Below are 11110 nucleotides of genomic sequence, written 5' to 3'. Positions count from 1 at the left end.
TACAAATAATTTTTAAAAAATACTGTCAACAGAGTAGGAAGGCAATTCACAGAATAGGAGAAAATATTTACAAATCACATGTCTATATATTCCAGAATATACAGAATTCCTAAAAGTCAAGAACAAAGAACCTGATTCAAAAATGGGCAAAGGACGTGAATAGACATTTCTCCATGGAAGATAAACAAATGACAAACATATAAAGGTGCTCATCACTAATCATTAGAGAAATGCAAATCCAAACTACCACCTCACATCCATTAGGATGGCTGCTTTAACGCACGCACACTCACACAGATAGCAAACGTTGGCAAGGACGTGGAGAAATGGGAACACTGTGCACTTTGGGAATGTAAACCGGTCTAGCTGCTGTGGAAAACAGAGGTTCTTCAAAGAGTTAAAAATAGAATTACCATATAATGCAACAATTTCACTTCCGGGTATATACACGGAAGAATTAAAAGCGGGGTCTTGCTGGGCACGGTGGCTTACGCCTGTAATCCCAGCACTTTGGGAGGCCAAGTGGGCGGATCACCTGAGGTCAGGAGTTTGAGACAAGCCTGACCAACATGGAGAAACTCCGTCTCTACTAAAAATACAAAATTAACCGGGCATGGTGCATGCGTGTAATCCCAGCTACTCCAGAGGCTGAGGCAGGAACATCGCTTGAACCCAGGAGGCAGAGGTGGTGGTGAGCGGTGATCATGCCGCTGCACTCCAGCCTGGGCAACAAGAGTGAAACTCCGTCTTAAAAAAAAATAAAAAATAAAAAATAAATAAAAGCAGGATCTTTGTAGGAAGTAGAAAAGTTCCTCTTGTTTCCTTTCTTGTTAAAGAATAAATAAGTGTGCTAATAACTCTGCTCAGCCCTATCCTATGTAGCTGTTAGACACGTTTACAGGCACGTAGTACATTCTATGTCCTTGTACTTTAACCAAGATCTGTGCTGAACGTGCTCACAGGCATGTCCCAGCTCTCCATTGCTTTGACCTGTTTAGAAAAGTTTTAAGTTGTCAGCCAATCGGGTTTTAGTTTAGATTGTGAGGTCTGGCTCCAGCCAACAGAGATCACACACAGCAGTAAGGGCGACCCCAAATGCATAAGAGATGATAAATATACCTGCTTTTCCTTTGTTCGTTGTACGCTCGTGGCAAGATAGCTAGCAAGAGTACCCGTCCTGTAGTGCAGGAAGTAAAAAAGTAAACATTGCTTTGCTAAGAGATCCTTTGTCTTAGTGCTAATTTTTCTTTATGGCACCGAGCATCTATTTCCAACAGTCTTTTAAGTGAGACGTGAACATCAATGTTCATGCCAGCATTATCCTCAAGACCTACAAAGTGAAGACAACTCGACTATCTATCGACAGATGAATGATTAAGAAAAACACAGTGTATACAAAAAGTGGAATATTATTCAGCCTTTAAAAAGAAGGAAATGGTACAATATGCTACAACACGGATGCAATTTGAGGGCATCAGGCTCAGTGAAATAAGCCAGTCACAGAAAGGCAAATGCCACAGGAATCCACTTATTTGCGGTGCCTAGAGTTGTGAAATCCATAGAGACACAAAATAGAGTGGTGAGTGACAGGAGCTGGGGGACGGGGGAATGAAGAATTCGTGTTTAATGTTTAATGGGTATAGAGATGAAGTTTTATGGGTGAAAAGAGTTCTGGAGATGGATGATTGTTGTGGTTATACATTATTAGGGGAATTTAATACCACTAAACTGTAACTTTTTATTTTTTTGAGATGGAGTTTTGCTTTTTTCACCCAGGCTGGAGTGCAGTGGTGCAATCTCGGCTCAGTGCAACTTCCGCCTCCCAGGTTCAAGCGATTCTCCTGCCTCGGCCTCCTGAGTAGCTGGGATTACAGCCACATGCCTCTGAGCTAATTTTTGTATTTTTAGTAGAAACAGCATTTCATCACATCAGCCAGGCGGGTCTCGAACTCCTGACCTCAGGTGATCTGTCCGCCTTGGCCTCCCAAAGTGTTGGGATTACAGACATGAGCCACGGCACCCGGCTGAACTGCAACTTTAAAAAATGGTTAAAATGGGCCGGGCGCGGTGGCTCAAGCCTGTAATCCCAGCACTTTGGGAGGCCGAGGCTGGTGGATCAGGAGGTCAAGAGATCGAGACCATCCTGGTCAACATGGTGAAACCCCGTCTCTACTAAAAATACAAAAAATTAGCTGGGCATGGTGGCGTGTGCCTGTAATCCCAGCTACTCAGGAGGTTGAGGCGGGAGAATTGCCTGAACCCAGGAAGCAGAGGTTGCAGTGAGCCGAGATCGCGCCACTGCACTCCAGCCTGGGTAACAAGAGCGAAACTCCATCTCGAAGAAAAAAAAAAAAAAAGGTTAACATGGTACATTTTATGTTATGTATGTTTTTACCACACTTGAAAAACATATTACAGAGGAGTGAGTGGGTGGCAGAAAGGCAGGCAGAAATAATGGCCATGTTCCTATCACGTCCCATTTAATTCTCCAGTCCGGCCCTGCAGAAGCCCCACGACCCTGAATTGTAACAAGATTTAGAGCCGACTTAACCGGATCGTTGCCCTGGCGGCACTGTTGCACCAGACACAGTATCTTTGCGAGAGCAGATTAATATGGCCTCAGATACATGGTATCTGATTAGGCAAATGTCTCTTCCAGCTCAAATCTTCTATAACTTAGTGTAATCATGGGCATGACAACTCATCACATCGGCTGTACTCTACTAGTTAGAAGCAATTACGATGTCGTGGTCCATTCAGACTGCTAACAAAACACCTTAGCCTGAGTACTTTATAAACGAGAGAATGATTTCTCACAGTTCTGGAGCTGTGAGGTCCAAGATCAAGGTGCCAGCAGATCTGGTGTGCGGTGAGGGCCGACCCTCTGCTTCCACAATGGAGCCTCGTTCCTGTGTGTTCATGGGGCAGGAGGGGCAGGGGCACCTTTTGACCTCTTTTCTAAGGGCACCAGTTCCATTTGTGGGGGTGGAATCCTCATGACCTAAACACCTTCCAAAGGCCCCCGCCTTTTATTACTATTGTATGGGCCTTCAAGTTTCAACATTTGAATTTTGGGGGATACCAACGTTTAGACCATAGCATACAAATCCCACCCACAATCAAGAGGGGAGATCATAAAAGGACATGAATACCTGGAAGCGGGGATCATGGGGTTCCCTTAACGTCCGTCTACTACACCTTCTAAAATGAAAGGCCGAGCACAGGGGCTCACGTCTGTAATCCCAACACTTTGGGAGGTTGAGGCGGGAGGATTGCTTGAGCCCAGGAATTTGGGACTCATGTCTACAAAAAATCTAAAAAATTAGCCAAGTGTGATGATGCATACTTGTCATCCCCGCTGCTTGGGACGCTGAAGCTGGATCATTTGAGCCCAGGGGTTCCAGGCTGCATTGAGCTGTGATTACACAACTGTACTCCAGCCTGGGCAACAGAGCAAGACCCTGTCTCTAAAAAATAGAATAAAAAGAATGGCTAGGCCGAGTGTGGTGGCTCATGCCTGTAATCCCAGCACTTTGGGAGGCTGAGGCTGATAGATTACCTGAGGTCAGGAGTTCTAGACCAGCCTGGCCAACATGGCAAAACCCTGTCTCTACTAAGACTACCAAAAAATAGCTGGGCATGATGGCGTGCACCTGTAATCCCAGCTACTCAGGAGGCTGAGGCGGGAGAATTGCTCGAACCCAGGAGGCAGAGGTTGCAGTGAGCTGACATTGTGCCACTGCACTCCAGCCTGGTGGCAGAGCAAGACTGCATCTCAAGTGCTGCATCTTGAATCTCCTATTGTCGATGGCTCTTGTGAGACTTTGGTTCTTGTCTTCTTAGCTTAAAAGAATTTAAACGAGAGACACACAACAGAGGGGAGGTAATCCCAGCCTCCCGAGTAGCTGGTGTTACAGGCGTGCCCCACCACACCCAGCTCATTTTTGTATTTTTCGTAAAGATGGGGTTTCACTATGTTGGTCAGGCTAGTTTCGAAGTCCTGACTTCAGGTGATCCACCCGCCTTGGCCTCCCAAAGTGCTGGGGTTACAGGCGTGCTGCATAGAGTAATTTATTGCAAAAGAAAAAGAATATTCTGAAAGGTAGATGGAGAATAGACAGTACACCCCGAGAGAGAATTCAGGGTGGGCTGCTTGTGAGCATGGGACAGCAAAGACTGGCACTAGGCATGAGAAGCCAACTCACCTGTGCAAATCCAAGGAATGGACTCAGAGACCCACAGAACAGCGAAAGTGAGACTGTTAATGATGGTCTTGTACCATCGGATGTTTGATGGGCAGGCACGCACAGCATGGTTTCAACAAGCAATTTATCCCCCAGTGCAAAGGCCCCTCCCCTGGTTCCTCATAGGCTGAGTACTGTGGGGTCACAATCTTCCCAGATGTCGCCTATCGGTTGTTAGATTGGGGTTTTAGGAGGTTTTTTTGTTGATTGATTGATTGAGATGGAGCATCACTCTGTCACCCAGGCTGGAGTGCAGTGGCGTGATCTCAGCTCACTGCAACCTCCGTCTCCCAGGTTCAAGCGATTTTCCTGCCTCAGCCTCCCGAGTAGCTAGGACTGCAGATGCCCACCAGCACACCTGGCTACTTTTTTGTATTTTTAGTAGAGACGGGATTTCACTGTGTTAGCCAGAATGGTCTCAATCTCCTGACCTCGTGATCTGCCCGCCTTGGACCCCCAAGTGATGGGATCACAGACGTGGGCCACCGTGCCCAGCCTAGGCGTTTATGTTTTGAGGTCGTCTTGCTGCATTTTGTCACAGTTCACAATGCAGTGCAATCCTAGTCAGTTCAGGGGCTCTTCAAGTATTTGCCTTATGACCTAAGTAGCTGGGCAGGCTGATAAGAACAGATAAAGCGAGCTATTTTGCAGGCTAGCAAAACTTTATCTTAAACTAAACTTCTTTGGTTTGGGTGAGGGCAACTAAGAGCAGCACGGTAGGGGCAGGAAGGCGGGGGCAGGGAGATGGGCACCGACAGGCAGGCATGGGCTGTCCAAGCAGGGGCCTAGCAGATCCTGTTTCTTCTGTAGTTTGCTGACCTGAGATGATTTGAAGCACTTTGCCTTGGAAATGGACCACTGTATACATTGTTTCCTTCGCTAGGGAGACGCCCTTTATGGCAGCCTTAGGTGATTATTCCTAAGCTGGGGAAGCGTGTTCTGGCCGTCCCCGCGCGCGTGCACAGTAGCTGCACACACGTGTTCCTGCATCACATCTCATCAGCATCTTAAATCTCCACCAGGGGTGTATTTTGTTATTGTTGTTGCTGTTTGGATATTTTTTGAGACAGGGTCTCGCTCTGTCGCCCAGGCTGGAGTGCAGGGGTGAGATCTTGGCCCACTGCACCCTCTGTCTCCTGGGTTCTAGTGATTCTCCTGCCTCAGCCTCCAGAGTAGCTGGGATTACCGGTGTGTACCACCACACCCAGCTAATTTTTGTATTTTTAGTAGAGAGAGGTTTCACCATGTTGGCCAGGCTGGTCTCAAACTCCTGTCCTCAGGTGATCCGCCTGCCTTGGCCTCCCAAAGGCCTAACAGGAATGAGGCACCACGGCCAGCCCGTTTTCTACTATTATAAGGAGAAAAGTGTCAGTTTGAGGACAGGTCAAATCAAAGTGCACGGGTTCTCTAGAGGCAAAATTTTCTACTGAAGACAGCCTTGCTTGGATGAGCTCGATGACAACGTGAACGCTGAGGATAATTGTGTTGATCGTACGGTCACCGTGGTGGCTGTGTCCTGAGAACGTGGTCACTTCCATGAAGAAGGAAGCACCTGGTGTGTCTCTCCAGGTTTTGGAGGCAGTGCATTCCACGCCTGGACACACTGTGCCGCACGCGGGGTGACATGGAGGGCTGTCAGCTTTGAGGGGAGCTGGGAGCAGGAAACGGCTCTGCAGGGAACCCTGCCTGGGGCACAGACAGCCCTGCCGCTCGAGCCAGACGGTTTCACAGACAATGTGATGTTGGAGGCATGTGTGGTGGGAAAAGGTGCTGTGTGGTGGGAAAAGGTGCTGTGTGAATTTTGTGGCCAGCCCAGTGATGAAGCACTGTGCAGTCCCTGAGGTTCTGGAGCAAAGCCACGGCGTCAGTCTCGGAGAGCTCCAGGCCCTTTGACAGACAGCTCTTGGAGTGTGACTTGGGCCCTGGAGGAGTCCAAGTGCTGGACCAGGGCACATGGAGTGATAACTTGTCCAGACCCGTGATGAGCTGAGTTCTGTTGGGCCCAACAAGCCATCAAGTTGTGTGGGAGCAGCCACACAGAAATGGCACATCCAGGACCAGGCTCCAGGAGGACCCGGCTGCACAGGAAGGTAGCCAGACACAGCATCCTCCATCATGGCTGCACTGGTGCCACTCTCTCAGCTCACACCGAGGCCCTTATGGAGGGTCCCTGAAGCTTGCTTTGACAGACGGGTTAGGGTAGTATATAGGGGCCAACCAAAATGAATGGTGATGACTCCATGACAGCTTCAGTAAGGATGGCCTGGAAAGGCAATGGCAGGGGCATCTTCCATGGCTGGAGCTCACACGGTGCACCTGCGCATTTGTGGGAGAAGCAGCCCGAGATTAGAATAAGTAGACTTTGTGGAAGGGGCCAAGTGGCCTGGCTGGCCGGTCTAGGACCTAGAAGGAGAATTGATCAGGGAGAGGAGCGGTTGGAGTGGAGGAGGGTGACGGGCACGTGGGAGTGAATTCACGTGAAAGGCTTTGGACCACACAGTGCTGCCCCAGCATTTTCCACAGGAGGGCCACTGAACCACCAAGCAGACATGATCACTCAACCCGCCTCTGGGAGCCAGCCTTTGTGGCCACATCAATCCAACAAGACAGGCACATGGACAGAGTGGCCACAGCCCAGACAGAGGACAAGAATGAGCCCAACAGCGTGGACTACGACCTCCTAAAACCATCTAGCTCCTTCCCTATCTGACTGTCCAACCTGCCAGCAACAGGAGACCAGCATCCCACTGCCAGTGTGGCACCTCGGGAGACCGACCAGCCACTGCACAGGGCGTGGAGCCCTGGCTGCTTCCATTCTGGACAGGCCAGTGGTTTGTACAAAAATAGATACCTCTTCCAGGTGGGAGTTTAACTTTCCTGGCTCCAGGGCCTCAGCTGGCACCACTGTCCAAGCGCTTAAGGAATGTCCAGTTCATCGGTGTAGAATGGCTGGCAACATCGCTTCTGACCAGGGAAGCCCCTTTGCAGTGAAGGAGATGTGGGGACGGGTCTGTGTCCTTGGGATCTACTTGTCCCCTCTCATTGTTCGGGAGCTGCCGGACTGGCCAGGCATTGGAATGGGCTCCCTCGTGGACAGCTGAAGCAATGCCCTATAACGACAGGCCCTGTCATCCTGGATGCCGCGGGCACATTGAATCAGAGGCCTTCATAGGGCACTGTGCCCTCGAATGCAAGCACACATGGTCTGGGAGCCAAGGGCAGGAAGCCGGGGGCGGCGTGCTCAGCATCACTTCCGGCACCCTGTTTGTGTTTCCCACCCCCACAGTCTTGGCTCTGCAGGGTTAGCGATTCTGGTTGCAAAGAGGCTGTCTGCTTGCCAGGGGACAGAACTACGAGCCCCAGCTTCCACCGGGACACTGCTAGAAGCCCAGCCGGCAAGCCGTAAGAGGAGCCACCCTCTGGGTGGGGATGCCTGGCCCTGAGCAGCAGGGGGACGGGCCTGAGAGCAGGCGGCAGAGCAGAATACACGTGGGACCCAGGTACCTGACTGGGCAGGTGCTTCTTGGTACCCCTTTTCCAATTATGACCGGAAATGGGTCTGAACAGCACCTCTGGCCCCAAAAGGGTGTGGTTAGCAGGGGCTCACGTCCGCAGGAACGAGGGCTTGGGTCCAGCTGCCAGATGCACCTGATGCCAACAGGAGACAGCTGAGCGCCAGGGCAATTTAGACTAGAAAGTGGAGGAGGGGACGAGAGGGACCACTATGTTCCCTGATGACTGCGGTCAGTGATGGGACTACTGTCATTTTGTCCATTAATTGCCCTCTTCTAAGTACACAAAGAGAGGATCCTGAAGGAGTGGCTTCCCACACGTGTGGAAAAGGGGATCCAGGCGGTGCAGGGTGGATAGTGGCAGCAAAGGGCAGAATCAGACCTCCTTAGAGAGAGGATGCTCTGCCCAGCAGCTGCGAGATGAAAGTCAGGGGACAGCCTCCAGCTGCCAGATCCCCCGGGGTCTGCCTTCCCGACTCAGCGAGGCCAGGGATTGGGCAAGGCAGTGGGACCCAAGGCCACTCTCTTATGGGGCGCTCCCCGGAAGTGCTAAGCTCAGCGGTCTCAGGCCAGCACGGGGCTGTTCTGCCGGCCAGCCTGCCTTCAGCCTGTGCTCCTGGCTGGGCGGGGAGCCGTTCTCGGATCTGAGTCGTAGAGTGCAGTTCCCCTGCCCCAACCCGTATCCTGTCCTTTCCTTCCGCAGTGTCTCCCGCCAGCGAAGCTTTGCCCGTCTGCAAGTTCCAATGGCACACCAAAGAGGGCAAAACACAGAGGCAGTGGACGGCAGGTGCAGACCCACATCTGTGTAACTGAATTCACTTAGTTAGAAATGGGAGGCGGGTGTGGTAGCTCACACCTGGAATCCCGACACTTTGGGAGGCTGAGGCAGGAGAGTGGATCACCTGTGGTCAGGCGTTCGAGACCAGCCTGGCCAACTTGGTGAAACCCTGTCTCTACTAAAAATACCAAATTAGTTGGACATGGCGGAGGGTGCCTGTAATCCCACATACTCAGCAGGCTGAGGCAGGAGAATCACTTGAACCCAGGAGGCAGAGGTGGCAGTGGGCCGAGATCGAGCCATTGCACTCCAGCCTCGGCGACATCTAAAATATATATATATATGGACAGAATTCTCAATTAAAAACAAAAATTGTAACATTGAATACAGTATTATATTTGATCGTATGCTGCTTGTAAGAGACACGCACATACAAAGTGACAGAGGGCTGAAGGGGGACTGGACGTCAGGCCATGCAGTTGCTGACCGGGGTGGCCGAGGTGGTGCTGTTCACTGCTAATACCAAAGGAAGCTGCAAGGGGAGCGTTACTGCAGTAAAATACAGACGTGTCATCATAATACGGGGCCAAGCCACCCGGATGCTGGAACAATTCTGAATCTGTATATACCTAATAAACCTGGGTTGTGTTTTTTTTGAGCTGTAGTTTTGCTCTTGTTGCCCAGGCTGCAGTGTGATGGCGCGATCTCGGTTCACTGCAACCTCCGCCTCCCGGGTTCAAGTGATTCTCCTGCCCCAGCCTCCCGAGTAGCTGGGACTACAGGCACACGCCACCACGCCCAGCTAATTTTGTGTTTTTAGTAGAGATGGGTTTCTCCATGTTAGTCAGGCTTGTCTTGAATTCCTGACCTCAGGAGATCCACCTACCTTTGCCTCCCAAAGTGCTGAGATTACAGGCGTGAGCCTGCACCCGGCTATAAACTTGGTCTTAAATCACAAAGCAAAATCTGACAGATGTAAAAGGAGTGGGAAATTAGGATGTGGGCATCGTGGGGAGAGGCCTATGGGTTAGCTTTATTGGATGTAATCAAATCAGACCACAGCCAGGCACAGTGGCTCATGCCTGTAGTCCCAGCTACTTGGGAGGCTGAGGTGGGAGGATCGCTTGTGCCCAGGAGCTGGAGGCTGCAGCAAGCCGTGATCATGCCACTGGGCTCCTGCCAGGGTGACAGAGTGAGACCCTGACCCTAAAAATAAATAAATAATACACAAACAAAATCATACCACAGTAAAATTGATCTTTTGTTTTTCAAAGTGACCAAGACGATCTTGGAAATGTAAAAACACCCTTGATAATCTTTGCCATAAAATGAAGGCTACCAGCTATCTTGGGAGCATTGAGAAGACGCACATTGATTCACAAAGCATACAGCACACGGTGGAGTAGGACCTGGAGGACGTGGCTCAGCTCGATGCGTGCCTTGCTCTAGAACATTATTTTTTTACGTAACAGGTCTTCATTTTAAAAAATTGGAAAAAGAACAAAATATACCAAAAGAAACTCAGAAAAAAGATAAGACACAAAGATTAAAAGGCTGAAACGTAAGACATCGTAGAATGGCTTTAAAAGCCGCATGCTGGTGTTTAAGGCTGCATGCACCCCAGTGACAGCAGCATTGTTCGTCTGGCAAAAAAAACCAACAAACCGTGAAACAAAAATGCCCGCCGCCTGGGAGCACAGGCTGCCACGGAGTTTTATGCGGCTTTTAAGAAGAATGATGTGATCGTCTGGTTCGCGCGACGCTGAGCGTTCACACTGTGGCCCATCGTCTCTGCAGACAAGATAAACAAGGCACATTCGCCACGGCCCAGAGGAATGATCCATGGCCTTGACAAAGAGAAAACTCAGAAGACATTGCTGGGCTCGAAAGGAAAGCAAGCGTCTCCCAGGACCAGATGTGGAGTCGATGGGAGTTGGGGAGAAGCTGAAGCCCAGGCCCAGCACCAGGCTGGGGACCCAGGCGCTGGGGGTCCCAGCCACTGACAGAGCTGCGTGCGGGTGGGCAGCTGGAGCGGGGGGCAGGGGGCGGGCTCGCCCTCTGGTGAAACAAGCAGAAAAACGGGCCAAACTCTGCCAGGGACTGCAGCTTCTCCAGAGCAGCTGGTCTCCTGAGGCAAAAGGACACATATTTTGTGAGGGCCAGGAACTGGACCAGCCTGCCGGAGGCTTGGTAACTCCATCCAGGACATCCTCAGGGTCTCCACAAGGCAGACACAGTGCAGCACCGCAGGAGACGGCTGGGAAAAACCCGGGAGCTGGAGGGGACGATCCTGAAACATTGAGAAGAACATAGAGAAGAGAAAGAAAAGTCACACCAGTTCAGAAGGGTTTGCAAAACACGTCCAGAATTCTAATGTTCACAAAGTTATCCAGGTCAATAATTAGAATCCACCGCAGATGAAATTAATTTTGTAGAATAGTCTGATAAAGACTAAAATAAATGTGCTTGGGAGGCTCAAGGAGAGAAATAAAGAAACCTGGAACTGAAGGTAGCATTCCCCAAACAGGAAGGAAGGAAGGGAGGGAGAGAGGGAGGGAGGGAGAGGGGGGAGGGGG

The sequence above is a fragment of the Cebus imitator genome, unplaced genomic scaffold (genome assembly GCF_001604975.1).
Source record: "Cebus imitator isolate Cc_AM_T3 unplaced genomic scaffold, Cebus_imitator-1.0 Scaffold102, whole genome shotgun sequence".
Taxonomy (NCBI): domain Eukaryota; kingdom Metazoa; phylum Chordata; class Mammalia; order Primates; family Cebidae; genus Cebus; species Cebus imitator.
The sequence above is the reverse complement of the archived record's forward strand: the minus strand, read 5'-3'. Positions refer to the sequence as shown.